The following is a 15445-nucleotide window of genomic DNA, read 5'->3' as shown; positions in this document are numbered from 1 at the left end:
GTCTGCATACCATTCACCAGATGAAGGAGTCAGCAAACCATTCACCTGATGAAGGAGTCTGCATACAATTCACCTGATGGAGTTTGCATACCATTCACTAGATGAAAGAGTCTGCATACCATTCACCAGATGAAGGAGTAGGCAAACCATTCACCTGATGAAGGTGTATATATACCATTCACCTGATGAATGAGTCAGCAAACCATTCATCTGATGGAATCTGTATACCATTCTCCAGATGAAGGGCGCAATAAACCATTTAACAGATGAAGGTATATACATGTATATACCATTCGCCTGATCAAGGAGTAAGTATACCGTTCGCCTGATGAAGGAAACAGACCATACCAATCACCACATGAAGGAGTCATCATAGCATTCTCCTGATGAAGGAGTCAGCATACCATTCACCAGATGAAGAAGTAATCAAACCATTCACCTGATGAAGGTGTATATATACCATTCACTTGATGAAGGAGTAAGCAAACCATTCACCTGATGAAGGAGTATATATACCATTCACTTGATGAAGGAGTAAGCAAACCATTCACCTGATGAAGGAGTATATATACCATTCGCCTGATGAAGGAGGCAACATACCATTCACCAGATGAAGGAGTCTTCATACCATTCACCTGATGACTGAGTCAGCATTCTGTTCACCTGATGAAAGACTAAGCATAGCATTCACCAGATGAAGGAGTTTGCATAAAATTTAACTGATGGAGTCTTCATACCATTCACCAGCTGAAGGAGTCAGCAAACCATTCACTAGATGATGGAGTCTGCATACCATTCACCAGATGAAGGGGCCAGCAAACCATTCACCAGATGAAGGAGTCTGCATACAATTTAGCTGATGGAGTCTTCATAGCTGATGGAGTCTTCATACCATTCACCAGATGAAGGAGTCTGCATACCGTTCACCTGATGAAGGAGTAAGCAAACCGTTCCCCTGATAAAGGAGTAGGCATACCATTTACCAGAAGATGAAGCAAGCATACCATTCCCCAGATGAAGTTGCATGCAAACTATTCACCAGATGAAGATGTATGCATACCATTCGCCTGATGAAGGAGTAGGAATAACATTCACCAGATGAAGGAGTAAACGCGTTGTATTACACTTAGAAACGAACTTGACGTTCATAAATTCTCTCTCAAGAAACATCTTGTGTCAACATGCCAGTCAACATAAAGCAAAAAATACTGCCAATGATTTGTGCGATACAAATGCATAACTAACGGGAAAGTTTACTCTTTAAGCGAAGCTCAGTAATATTTTACGTTTTTACCCATGCCGGTAGAATTCAATAAGTAAATGCAAGACCAAACATACATTCATGTTCCTTATAAGAACAAAAACACTTATAAAGCAGAATTGGACTTCTCCAACCACCGTCTTGTGCCAGGGAACACAGCATATGTCAACCCATTTAGTTTTCTATGCCATTATTATCACATCATCTAAAGTCTAGTATATTTTCACTCAGCAATATTTTAACTTATCTAACACAGCTTTACACGCGTCAGTTTCTGATATATCTTTGACGTGTGAATCTAAAAGTAGGAAAAACAATAATTGTAGGGAATTTCTAGCCTCCCCAAAAATACTGCTCGTCATAGTTTTAGCGTCAACCGGGAGCAGTACCGCAGCAAATAGGGTTTTACGAAATTGTGGACTGTTTATCCCAGTTCTTGTCGTATCCCAGTTCTGGTCGCTACACTCGTCAGCGTGGTGACACAAGCACTGTGATGGAAGCATTCATAAAATCAATGTAGCTATACTATACAGTGAGTCTTTCATTCCGAGCGCGTGTGTCACTTCAGCAATAATGTAGTCCTGGCGCGGAATGATAAGTACTCTATCTTCGTATAAAACAACGCGAGATGCATATTCTTTGTGACCTTTCTATGACTCAAATAGTGCTTGAAGTGGTTTAAATTTACATCTATGCATTCACAAAATGTGGGAAACCGGTTCAGGGCATCAAATTTATATCCTAAAAAAATTATATTTTTGTCTTTGTTTGTTAGTTTGCTTAGTTGTTTAACCTCACGCAGCAATTGTCCAGCTATGTGGCAGCTATCTGTGAATGCTGCGTTGTGGAAGGTCCGTGTACATATCGAGGACGGGCGGTAATCCCAAGAGTAGTGAGTGAATGAGTTTAGTTTTACGCCGCTCTTAGCAATAATCCAGAAATACCACGGTGGGTGACACCAGCAATGGGCTTCATACATGCGGGGAATCGAACCCGGGTCTTCGGCGTGAGGAGCGAACGCTTTAACTACTAGGCTAATTGCCCATTGTGCAAACAAGGTGATAAGTATCATTCCATGCATGAGGACGATACAGTTCAAGTTACTGTCTAAGTCTACCAATGGTCTATGTTTTGCTTCTTGTCAAAGGCATGCACTCTAATGTTTAGACCGCCTCCGTGGTGTAGCGGTTAGAGCGTCCGCCCGGAGAGCGGAATGTCGCATGTTCGATCCCTGGCCAAGTCATACCAAAATATGGTACTTGTTGGTTCCTGCCTGACGCTCGGCATTAATGGGTACAACAAGGACTGGTCGGCTCGGAGTCAGTATAATGTGTCTGAGTGGGGTATTCATGCTTAACTGCGGCATGTTATCTCAGTGAGCTTAAGTCTGGGCTAGTACAAGCAGCCACACATACACACACATGCACGTCGTCATATGAGCGAAATATTCTTAAATGCAACGTTAAACCCCATTTCATCTCACCTCACCTCACCTCACCTCACCTCACTCAATGTTTAGTATTATGACTAGTGTCGTCTGATATCGGTATGACAAAGGGTTCAGTTGTTGGTACATTTATGAGATTTTATGGCGAGACATTCCTTCCTCTGAAGGTAATACTTGGCACATCTCAGTACCAGATGTTATTCTTCTTTAAACGTCTTCAAGCCACCAGCTTGTCACAAAACACAGAATCGTACAGGAATGGAAGTAACATTAGTATAAGTTCAGGGGCTATGTAGGTTTCCGCACTCTGAAAATATTTATAGAGTAACAATCGTAATATACTCTTCAAAAACAAGTAGGAGAACTTCATTTTTAATTTACGATTGACAAAATTGGGAGTTATATAGAGTCAATCAATGTTGATATGATGATAAGGAATGTTTTGGGAGTGCATCACCACTTGTACTTCCTTATGACCATAGTTGTTAGTACAGTAATGGCTCTTAAAAGATGATTGCTGTATGAAGTGAAATTTGCATGTGTACGATTTTCAGTTTCAAACCCAAAAAAACCGTCTAGAACAAACACTAACACCTGTGATGGAAGATGATTGCCTTCTTGAAAACCGTCAAAATCAAGAGTGACACCCCATGCACGTGTATGGGGCTACTGCGTTGTGCACGTGCACCTCATGCGTTGTGTTTGTGTGTGTGTGTGTGTGTGTGTGTGGGGGGGTGATAAAGAGAAATGGTGTTGTGTTCATATTAAAGATGTCTGTCTTTGAAAGTTTGTTAACGTCTATATCTCCTATCCAAACTGAAAGTTCAGGTTCACCTACTTTTTTATGAGCGAAATTTTCTCAAGCACGACGTTAAACCCAATTTCACCTCACCTCACCTCACTTTTTTAAGAGTATATTTATTGCAGTTTGAGGCAGCGTCGAGGACGCGATGTGCCACTGAAAAAAGCGCTCATAAAATCTCAATTTGTCCCCTCTCGCAAATGATGAGTTTCAGCCAGTGTCCATAAAATAATCAAATCCATGCATAAATTTATGAGCTGACTGGGCATTTTAACACGCTGTTATCTAATTTCATCCCCCTTTCATAGCTAGATTGGGTGTCTGTAGAGTTGTAGCTGAATTGTGTCTCCAATACTTCTTAGTGTTCTGGGTGGTTAAAGATTGTGACGTTCCCCAGTACTATATTGTTATTTATAAGTCTGTGAAGTCTAAGTAATGATTTTTAGAATATGTCATGCACAACCTCAAACATATACTCAAAGGCAAAAGTTGTGACATAGCAGAGATCACGCAGCGTTGTTGGATGGGTGTGTTTTCTTTTTATTTAACCATATATATATTGCTGAGATCTGGAAATTAGTCACTTTTAGCCCAGCATGATATAACAACTCTCTACGAAACAGGGTAACACGTGTCTGTGTAGCTGGAAGTGCAATATGAACTGTCTACACAGCAGGGTAACAAGCCACTGTCTACACAACAGAGTCACGCGTGTCTAAACAACCAGCCACTGTGTAGCTGGAAGTGCAATATGAACTGTCTACACAGCAGGGTAATCACCCATTGTCTACGCAACAGAGTAGCACGTGTCTAAAAAACCAGCCACCGTGTAGCTGGAAGTGCAATATGAACTGTCTACACAGCAGGGTAATCACCCGCTGTCTACGCAACAGAGTAACATGTGTCTAAACAACCAGCCATCGTGTAGCTGGAAGTGCTGCATGAACTGTCTACACAGCAGGGTGACCACCTGCTGTCTACGCAACAGAGTAACACGTGTCTAAACAACCAGCCATCGTGTAGCTGGAAGTGCTGCATGAACTGTCTACACAGCAGGGTAATCACCCATTGTCTACGCAACAGAGTAGCACGTGTCTAAACAACCAGCCATCGTGTAGCTGGAAGTGCTGTATGAACTGTCTACACAGCAGGGTAATCACCCATTGTCTACGCAACAGAGTAGCACGTGTCTAAACAACCAGCCATCGTGTAGCTGGAAGTGCTGCATGAACTCTCTACACAGCAGGGTGACCACCTGCTGTCTACGCAACAGAGTAACACGTGTCTAAACAACCAGCCACCGTGTAGCTGGAAGTGCAATATGAACTGTCTACACAGCAGGGTAATCACCCATTGTCTACGCAACAGAGTAGCACGTGTCTAAACAACCAGCCATCGTGTAGCTGGAAGTGCTGTATGAACTGTCTACACAGCAGGGTAATCACCCATTGTCTACGCAACAGAGTAGCACGTGTCTAAACAACCAGCCATCGTGTAGCTGGAAGTGCTGCATGAACTCTCTACACAGCAGGGTGACCACCTGCTGTCTACGCAACAGAGTAACACGTGTCTAAACAACCAGCCATCGTGTAGCTGGAAGTGCTGCATGAACTGTCTACACAGCAGGGTAATCACCCATTGTCTACGCAACAGAGTAGCATGTGTCTAAACAACCAGCCATCGTGTAGCTGGAAGTGCTGTATGAACTGTCTACACAGCAGGTTAACCAGCCACTCTTAAATCAACATTTATGCCAACTACAGTTTTCACAACAGATTAAGCAACCATTCTCTACGCAACAGGTTAGCCAGCCACTGTCAACTTTGCATGATAGTAACAGCTCCCAAAAGGGTAACGAGAGCGTAACGAACCACTTTGTACCAAGCAGCGTACCAACAAACTGTCCACACAGCAGGGTAACCAACTGCATATAAACAAAAGCTTATCAAACCACTGTTTATTACGAATGTAACCAAGCACGATCTACACAGTGTTATAAGGATGTGTTTTTGTTAATGATATTATCACATTAATTAACTTTTAGTTGCTATGGGTCACAAAAGTTTAAAGCGCTGAGTGTGGATTTGAACTCGCATCTTGAACTTAGGCTATGTAAGAAGAAGTTAGAGTTACCTCCCCTTTGTTTTGCTTCCGGTGGATGCTGTAAGCTATGAGCAGATAGTCGCGTGGCATCTTTATTGCTACAATTCTCCAGAACTGTATAATAGGTATATAAGGGATGGTGTTTTGAGATGTAGAAGGGACTACTACTTTGGATTTACGCTCATCTGTCTACTAACATCAAAGTTTCAAGACTACCTCTCAAGAGGCCTCGTCTACATTAAACTTTCCAAAGGTGCCAACAATCTTCAATCAGTACATATGTTTCTTAGTGGGAATATCAAGACTTTGGTGAGTTAACATTTTAGATTTGTGACCCAATATTTTAGATTTGTGATCAAATCGTATTGTATTAGAAATCTGTACTGTCATTCATTGTAACCTTGTTTATTCAATATATAATTGAGCATTACAGACTTGGTTTGTGTTTTATGTTGCTGGTTTAAAGGGGACTCTCACTAATTTCTAAACCGTAATGTTCAACAGTAGGCGGGGTATCCCGGTAACCAATCACATTTTTAAACAATTTTCTATGACCATTGTCTTTCTCGGATTGTTCCATACCGAACACGTAGCGTATGAAGAACCTTTACAGAGACGGGTACAAATCCAGCTTTGCACTGCAACATGCACACCATTAACCAATCTGCTATTAAAACAGGGCAATGTCAAGTATGTCATCCAGTGAGAGAGTTTAATTTTACGCCGCTTTTAGTAATATTCCAGAAATGGGCTTCACACATTGTACCCATGTGGGGAATCGAACCCGGGTTTTCGGTGTGACGAGCGAACGCTTTAACCACTGGGTTACCCCACCGCCCCTGTCATTCACCGCCCCTGTTGGAAATATGTCGTACTTGTATACAGAGGCAAAGCGTAGTAGGTGCAGGTGTGACCAGTTGTGCGCGCGCGCGCGCGCGCGTGTGTGTGTGTGTGTGTGTGCGTGTGTGTGTGCGTGTGTGTGCGTGCATATGAGCGCAAGCGTACGTGTGTGCGAGTGCCTGTGCCTTGGGGTGTGATATGTCTGATGGCGTCAGCTACACCTTCTTCGTTCAACTGAGCTGTTCCCAGATCCACTGATCCAACATGAACCTTGATATGTAAGCACCGTGCACGCCTGACATGGCTGCTGCGGACTGATTCTGATCAATTTTCTTTGAGCAATGAGCTAACACCGCCTGATATATTTATTGAAATATTGTTGCCAAAGCCACTCACTAACTTTAGTCGAGTGAAGGTCCGGGTTAGAATGAATCTTCCGTAACCCATGCTTGTCGTAAGAGGCGACGAACGGGATCGGGTGGTCAGGCTCGCTTGGCTTGGTTGACACATGTCATCGGTTCCCAGTTGCGCAGATCGATGCTCATGCTGTTGACCACTGGCTTGTCTGGTGCAGACTCGATTATTTACAGACCGCCGCCATATAGCTGGAATATTGCTGAGTGCGGCGTAAAACTATACTCACTCAGTCACTTTAGCCCTGTCCTCTCACGATGGCATCCAACTACTTAACATCAGGAGTATAACGTATAACACATTTTGTGTTTACATTACCGTTGGCAAATATGTAATAATAATTAAGATAAAAATGTGTCGTAACTCACCAGTTCATATAACGCACCCCGTAGCAATGATTCCGAGTTATGTTTATCTCCATAAGCAACCAAAAATACCTGATATATTTGTGAAGATGGCTCATGTTGCAAACGAAACCCATATTTCATGTCCCAAGTTAAAGGTCATCTCGTATTGCCAAAACAGATCATGTATTCCAAACAGAGCGGTACTATCTTATGCAATGGATTATACAACACACATTGTTTTTGTTCATTGCAGATAATATTACGGAGTGGCCGTGACCTTCGGCTTTAAAAGTATGATTTGAAGGACATATATAACTTGAGATTTCTTTTGGGAACTGAAAACCAATTAACTTGGATCTACAAGGGCTGTCATTTAAGTAGACCCTCTTGATGGGTGTATGTAATTCTGATGTATGTCATACAAGAGTTGAGTGTTCATGACTCGAGTGAGTGAGTGAGTGAGTTTAGTTTTACGCCGTTTTAGCAATATTCCAGCAGTATCACGGCGGGCGACACCAGAAATGGGCTTCACACATTGTACCCATGTGGGAAATCGAACCCGGGTCTTCGGCATGTCGAGCGAACGCTTTAACCACTAAGCTACCCCACCGCTCCTCATGACTCATGTGGAAACACACTGCGCAAAAACCGACAGGTATACACAGCAGCACATATTGTCAGACAGAGCTCTGTCTGTAACAGAGTCACGCCAGTGAGGTCCGGCTATTTCCTGCTACATAATCTAGGGACACAACAGCTGGTAAATGTTGGCTATAGATCTGTTTGCATGTGCTAGATGAACGGTAAATGATAGCGTATAAACAACCTGCGTGGCATGAGAAAGGTAATTTTTTTATAAGAAAATATTAGACATGTTTGTTGTTGTAACGCCAGGTCAAACGGTACATAATACAGCTAGGTCAGACAGTGTTTCATACAGATATATATGTGGATATATGATTGAGCTAGGTCCGACAGTGTCTAACTGAGTTGTGTCTGCTGACGACGTGATAGAGCTAGTTCAGACAGTGTCTATTTGAGTTGTGTCTGCTGGTCATATGATTGAGCTAGTTCAGACAGTGTCTAATTGAGTTGTGTCTGCTGGTCATATGATTGAGCTAGGTCCGACAGTGTCCAAATCAGTTGTGTTTGCTGACGATGTGATTGAGCTAGGTCCGACAGTGTCTAATTGAGATGTGTCTGCTGACGATGTGATAGAGCTAGTTCAGACAGTGTCTATTTGAGTTGTGTCTACAGACGATATGATTGAGCTAGATCCGACAGTGTCTAATTGAGTTGTGTCTGCTTGTCATATGATAGAGTAGGTCAGACAGAGTCCAAATGAGTTGTGTTTGCTGACGATGTGATAGAGATAGGTCCGACAGTGTCTAATTGAGTTTGTCTGCTGACGATGTGATAGAGCTAGTTCAGACAGTGTCTATTTGAGTTGTGTCTACAGACGATATGATAGAGCTAGATCCGACAGTGTCTAATTGAGTTGTGTCTGCTTGTCATGTGATAGAGTAGGTCAGACAGAGTCCAAATGAGTTGTGCTTGCTGACGACGTGATAGAGATAGGTCCGACAGTGTCTAATTGAGTTGTGTCTGCTGACGACGTGATAGAGCTAGGTCAGACAGTGTCTAATTGAGTTGTGTCTGCTGACGACGTGATAGAGCTAGGTCCGACAGTGTCTAATTGAGTTGTGTCTGCTGACGACGTGATAGAGCTAGTTCAGACAGTGTCTAATTGAGTTGTGTCTGCTGACGACGTGATAGAGCTAGATCCGACAGTGTCTAATTGAGTTGTGTCTACAGACGATATGATTGAGCTAGTTCAGACAGTGTCTAATTGAGTTGTGTCTGCTGACGACGTGATAGAGCTAGGTCCGACAGTGTCTAATTGAGTTGTGTCTACAGACGATATGATAGAGCTAGTTCAGACAGTGTCTAATTGAGTTGTGTCTACAGACGATATGATAGAGCTAGTTCAGACAGTGTCTAATTGAGTTGTGTCTACAGACGATATGATAGAGCTAGTTCAGACAGTGTCTAATTGAGTTGTGTCTGCTGACGACGTGATAGAGCTAGGTCCGACAGTGTCTAATTGAGTTGTGTCTGCTGACGACGTGATAGAGCTAGTTCAGACAGTGTCTAATTGAGTTGTGTCTGCTGACGACGTGATAGAGCTAGGTCCGACAGTGTCTAATTGAGTTGTGTCTGCTGACGACGTGATAGAGTAGGTCAGACAGTGTCTAATTGAGTTGTGTCTACAGACGATATGATAGAGCTAGGTCAGACAGTGTCTAATTGAGTTGTGTCTGCTGACGACGTGATAGAGTAGGTCAGACAGTGTCTAATTGAGTTGTGTCTGCTGACGACGTGATGGAGTAGGTCAGACAGTGTCTAATTGAGTTGTGTCTGCTGACGACGTGATAGAGTAGGTCAGACAGTGTCTAATTGAGTTGTGTCTGCTGACGACGTGATAGAGTAGGTCAGACAGTGTCTAATTGAGTTGTGTCTGCTTACGACGTGGTAGAGCTAGGTCCGACAGTGTCTAATTGAGTTGTGTCTGCTGACGACGTGATAGAGCTAGGTCAGACAGTGTCTAATTGAGTTGTGTCTGCTTACGACGTGGTAGAGTAGGTCAGACAGTGTCTAATTGAGTTGTGTCTGCTGACGACGTGATAGAACTAGTTCAGACAGTGTCTAATTGAGTTGTGTCTGCTGACGACGTGATAGAGCTAGTTCAGACAGTGTCTAATTGAGTTGTGTCTGCTGACGACGTGATAGAGCTAGGTCCGACAGACCGATTGTTTGATTACTTTCGGTAAGCTTGAATACGATATGCGTAGTTCAACCTGTATTTGATAGAGTTGTGTCTGCCGATATCTGTTAGAAGTCGGTCAGCCTGTGTTTGATAGAATTGTGTATTTTGTTATATGAGTCAGTGTGTGAGTTTAGATTTACGCCGGTAACGGGTTTTCAGGCTCGCTGACTTGGTCGAGCCATCATATCCCAACTGCGTAGATCATTCCTCATGATGTCAATCACTGGGTTTTCTGGTCCAGAATCGATTATTTCCGAACCGCCACATAACTTGAACGTTAATGAGGGCGACGTTAAGCCATAAATAAGACGAAATAAACAAAAAGTACCCCAAAAAACCCACAAGGATGTGTAGAGAAAACTACTGCGTCATATTGACGTGAAAGTAGATTGCGACTAGTTCGCGATGACACCAACACAGAATGCAAACCTCGGGACAAAATAATAGGATAGAACGTTTCGATAAACAAGTATGACAAGGGTTAATTTTACTGGTGCACGGTAACTTGTCCGATAAGCCTAAGCGTATGTGGGCCATAGTTTGAACGTATCTTGTAACAGGAGAGGAATGTTATCGGTACATAGGAGAGGAACGTTATCGGTACCTCACTGCATGGGTACACATGTATTGACGTGTGTTGGTTTCTTTTTGACATTTTAAATGCTGTGAGTCATATTTTTGTGGATAAGAAAAACATTGGTCGATTACAATATTGTTTTTCATATATGTGCAGGATTTATTTGGCACATGATATTACTGAGTCGGATTACACGGTGTCCTTGTTATAGTTAGTAGTTTGTACTCATCTAAATACCACGAGTACTCAGTAAGAAGAGTGAGTGAGTGTCCCCCGACGTGATATTGCTGGAACATTTCTAAAAGCGGCGTAAAACTCACTCACTCACTTCGGCGTGGCAAGCGAACAGTTGTACCACTAAGCTACCCATCCGCTCGAAATTTGTTTAGAATGGTAACAACCCAAAATATTCACAGCCGTGTTTAAATCCTGAACGTGTTTTTGGTCTAAAATTGGAAAGACCCGTATACCCCCTTTACAATTCTTGAAACGTATACCTTCATTGTTGGTAATTCTAAAATATGGCGCTTATATTATAACTCATGTGACAAGGAACGTGTTTACATTTGCATCTCGACTCACCTGTGTACGTGATGTGTATGTTTGTGATATCACCTCATAGCATATAGTTTATCAACATCATTGTTTCGACTTGTTGACTTGCAAATACAATATGTACTCGACAAAAGGGTTACACAGTTTATGCAACCAGTCAACCAAGCTGAAGCGAAATTAAACGTAAATGAAGCGTTGTGATATGATACAAAGAAAAACAGGTTTTCCTGATTGAGTTGTGGCTGTGCATAATTACACACTTGCCAAATCATGTCCGAATGAACCGGGGAAATATGCGAGTGAGTGAGTAAAGTTTTACACGGCTTTCGGCAATATTCCAGCAATATCACGACGAAGGACACCATAAATAGGCTTCACATATTGTACCCATATGGAGAATCGAACCCGGGTCTTCGGCATCACGAGCGAACGCTTTAACCACTAAGCTACCCCTGGGAAATATACGGGGATGACACACGAAAACAAGCAAACATCATGATAAAATAGGTTTCATCTCAATTTTGATCGATTATAGTCTGTTTGCAGTGAAAACGTACCGATGAATTTCACTTTAAACAAAAAAGTAAATCACATAAAGCGAAATTAAGATTGCGAATCCTCATGATTTTACCTTGCGAATTGAACTGTTAAATCTCAGAATTTTATTCAACTTATGATAAAAGTTGTTTAACAAACGGTCATAGTTTCAAATCGCTATTATGGGTTTGTATTACAAGGGGGTAACACTGTGCTATGTTAGTGTTTGACTGTTAGAGATAAACCTGGGTCCGTCTGTCTGCTGTACCGTGGGATTAGTTGCTGTATGTCTGTCTGTCAGTCTATCTATTTCTCTCTGGTTTTTTTCTCTCTTACCCTCTCTCTCTCTATCCCTATCCCCTCTATCCCACGCTATCCCTGTCTGACGCTCTGTCCCTCTCTCTGTCCCTCTCTCTCTTTCTCTCTCGTGAAGGTCCGGGTTAGAATGAATCTTCAATAACCCATGCTTGTCGTAAGAGGCTACTAACGGGATCGGTGGTCAGGCTCACTGACTTGGTTGACACATGCCATCGGTTCCCAATTGCGCAGATCGATGCTCATGCTGTTGATCACTGGGTTGTCTGGTCCAAATTCGATTATTTACAGACCGCCGCCATATAGCTGGAATACTGCTGAGTGCGGCGTAAACTAAACTCACTCACTCATAGTTTAAACAAGAGTTCTCAATGCGGACAACCCGACATAGATGGGTTTCATTGTGGATTTTAATGGTTTTAATGTGACACTGATGTTGGTCGAGTGTACCAGTGAAGCAGCATCAGCAGCAGTTTTTTATTTACATCATTCCATTGATTAAATACACACAAAACAACAGGAGAAAAAATGCTTACATCGGTGAACAACAACAACAACAACAGCAGCAGTACCAACTACAACAACAACAGCAGCAGTACCAACTACAGCAACAACAGCAGTACCAACTACAGCAACAACAGCAGTACCAACTACATCAACAACAACAGCAGTACCAACTACAGCAACAACAGCAGTACCAACTACAGCAACAACAGCAGTACCAACTACAGCAACAACAGCAGTACCAACTACAGCAACAACAGCAGTACCAACTACAGCAATAACAGCAGTACCAACTACAACAACAGCAGCAGTGCCAAGTACAACAACAGCAGCAATACAACTACAACAACAGCAGCAGCAGTACCAAGTACAACAACAACAGCAGCAACAGTACCAACTACAACAACAGAAGCAGTACAACTACAACAACAACAGCAGCAATACAACTACTACAAGAACAACAGCAGTAGCACTGCCAACTACAACAACAACAGCAGTACAACTACAACAACAGCAGCAGCAGCAGTACAACTACAACAGCAACAGCAGCAGCAGTACCAACTACAACAACAACAGCAACAACAGCAGTACAAATTACAACAACAGCAACAACAGCAGTACAACTACAACAACAGCAGTACAACTACAACAGCAACAACAGCAGTACAAACTACAACAACAACAGCAACAACAGCAGTACAACTACAACAACAGCAGTACAACTACAACAACAACAACAGCAGCAGTACCAACTACAACAACAGCAACAACAGCAGTACAAACTACAACAACAACAGCAACAACAGCAGTACAACTACAACAACAGCAACAACAGCAGTACCAACTACAACTACAGCAACAACAACAGCAGTACCAACTACAACAAAAGGAAAATAGAATTAGTCTTAAGATGAAGGGTCAATGGAGTTACCACGACTAACTTAATAGTTGTAGTATTAGGAAATTTGTAAGTATATCGAAGGCAGGTATCATTATATTGTCACGTTATTGAATGGGTCGGGAGAAGATAGTGATAAACCACACAAACCTACTTTCGAGATAATCGCTTTTGAAATATTAGTCATTCATAAAAAATATTAGTGGGACTTTTGAAATAAAATATAATTATTTTGTGCTCATTTATACTTCTGGTACTGTTCTGGTTGAGGTACTGTTCCATTAATTATGACTTCACTCAACCATCTCCAAATACTGTTAACCGTAATTCCGGTACAACAATATTTTTAATTACTTTTGATAATCCATGAAAGTTCATTTTTGGTAAGGGGCGATGGGGTAGCTTAATGGTTAAAGCGTCCGCTCGTCAAACTGAAGACCAAGGTTCGATTCCAAACATGGGTAAAGCTGCGTAAAACAATTCTCACTCATTCTTTTGGGGGAAAACTTTCAAATTAAGAAACATGACATCATCGCCGATATCAATGATATTTGTAAATATAAATATCAACTTGACCAGGATGCCATTATCCTTCTATTTCCCACTGTCGGAAGCTGCGATGACCAAGATCTTGTTAATAAACGGACGGAACATATATATCTTAACATTCCTTATTGCGTTCATTAATACATTTATTGCAAACATATTATCAATAACGCATAGATGTTTCCTTAAATTTGCACGAGAGGAAGTAGTCCAGGATTCATCTAGTCTATGACTTAGATGACAGTTTGCCGACACATGTTAGAATGGTAATGAGCATGTCTAGTTTCAATCCGGTGGATCACCTTTGATACTACGATCTGGTTTAATCACACCTTCCGGTCAAGCTTTTGGAATTACACCGAATGTTGGAGAGGTTTATATAATCATACGTTATCAGTTAATTATTCCATCAGTTATTCATCTTCACAATTCGATACCCTCACCGACATTTGCCATAGTGCGTTATAGGCATCTTGCCCTTCAAATGTAATCTTGTTACTGGTACAGAGGACGTGAGTGGACATATCTAGCAATGCTGTGCAGAGTCGTGTCCTTTTGGCGCCCCAGAATCTTAACAGTGTATGTAGTGTATACAGGTTTTCCCTGCTATTTTATTTAGGTTTGTGAGCACCCGGCTCATGATGTTAGGTTTCACCGAAATGGTAAATATTTAAATTTGTAAAGCATTTGTTTTGGTACCTCCCCACACCCTAATCCGACCCGTGAAGGTCCGGGTTAGAATTGGTTTTCAGCAATCCATGCTTGCCGTAAAAGGCATACTAACGGGATCGCGTGGTCAGGCTCGCTGACTTGGTTGACATGTTATCGTTTCCCAATTGCGTAGATCGATGATCATGCTGTTGATCACTGGACTGTCTGGTCCAGACTCAATTATTTACAGACTGCCGCCGGATAGCTGGAATATTGCTGAGTGCGGCGTAAAATTAAATTCACTCACTCACCCACAGGCTACAGCCACACATAATATTTGTGACAAGTTTTGTAGAAACATGGATTTTTAGGTTTATTTCAAAAGCTTTTGTGGAAGAAAGGCTATCGGATACTGTAAACAGAGGTGTTGTCGCTTGCTTACCAAAAGCTAATAAAGATAGAAAATATTTAAATAACTGGCGTCCTATTTCGCTATTAAACACTCTTTACAAAATTTTAAGTACATGTATTACCAATAGATTTTATAAAACCGCTTCAGTATCTCATAGATGGAAATCAAACCGGATTCATACCCGAGCGATGTATTACTGATAATATTAGAAACCTATATGATATAATATATGAGCTGAAACAGGAGGATAGACCGGGCCTGTTAATTCTAATAGATTTTGAAAAGGCATTTGATACTGTTTCAAAACGATTTCTACTCAAAGTGTTAAAGAAATTTCGATTTGGGCCAAAAATGATAAAATGGATTAGAATCCTCACTAACTCATGTGTAATTCAAAATGGCCATTTGT

Source organism: Haliotis rubra, unplaced genomic scaffold, assembly GCF_003918875.1.
Source record: "Haliotis rubra isolate DU_JTF1 unplaced genomic scaffold, ASM391887v1 Scf2, whole genome shotgun sequence".
Lineage (NCBI taxonomy): Eukaryota > Metazoa > Mollusca > Gastropoda > Lepetellida > Haliotidae > Haliotis > Haliotis rubra.
Note: the sequence above shows the minus strand (reverse complement) of the source record.